Below are 695 nucleotides of genomic sequence, written 5' to 3' on the forward strand. Positions count from 1 at the left end.
AAAAAAAAAAGAGTCAATATGACTTAAGATTTTATTACCAAAAAAATAAACAAAAGAGACACATATGAATTAGCAAGATTTTATTATAAACAAAAGGTCATAGAAATTAGGACACATCAAATTCAACAAATTCAATTTGAGATTCTATTACCAAAAAAGAGACAAATGAATTAGAATTTTACCACCCAAAAAAAAAAAGAGACAATATGAATTAAGATTTAATACCAAAAAAAAAAAAAAGAGAAACATATGAATTACTAGGATTTTATTACCAAAAAACAAACATATGAATGACACACAAAAATTCAACAAATTCAAATTAAGATTTTCCTGCCCCAACCACACACACATAAAAAAAAAAAAAAGAGGCATATGAATTATGATTTCATTACCAACAATAATTTCAAAAAAAAAAAGGATACAGTATGAATTAAGATTTTATTAAAAATAAATAAATAAAAGAGACACATGTGAATTAGTAGGATTTTTTTTTTAAATACATATAAATTAGGACACTTCAACAAATTCAAATTAAGATTTTACTATCAGAAAGAAAAAGAGACAGATGAATTATGATTTCACTACCAATAAAAAAGAAGAGACACTATGAATTAAGATTTATTACCAAAAGAAATACCTGAATTAGTTGAATTTTGTTACCAAAAAAATACATATGAATTAGGACATTCAATTAA

Source organism: Capsicum annuum, chromosome 6 (genome assembly GCF_002878395.1).
Source record: "Capsicum annuum cultivar UCD-10X-F1 chromosome 6, UCD10Xv1.1, whole genome shotgun sequence".
Classification (NCBI taxonomy): Eukaryota; Viridiplantae; Streptophyta; class Magnoliopsida; order Solanales; family Solanaceae; genus Capsicum; species Capsicum annuum.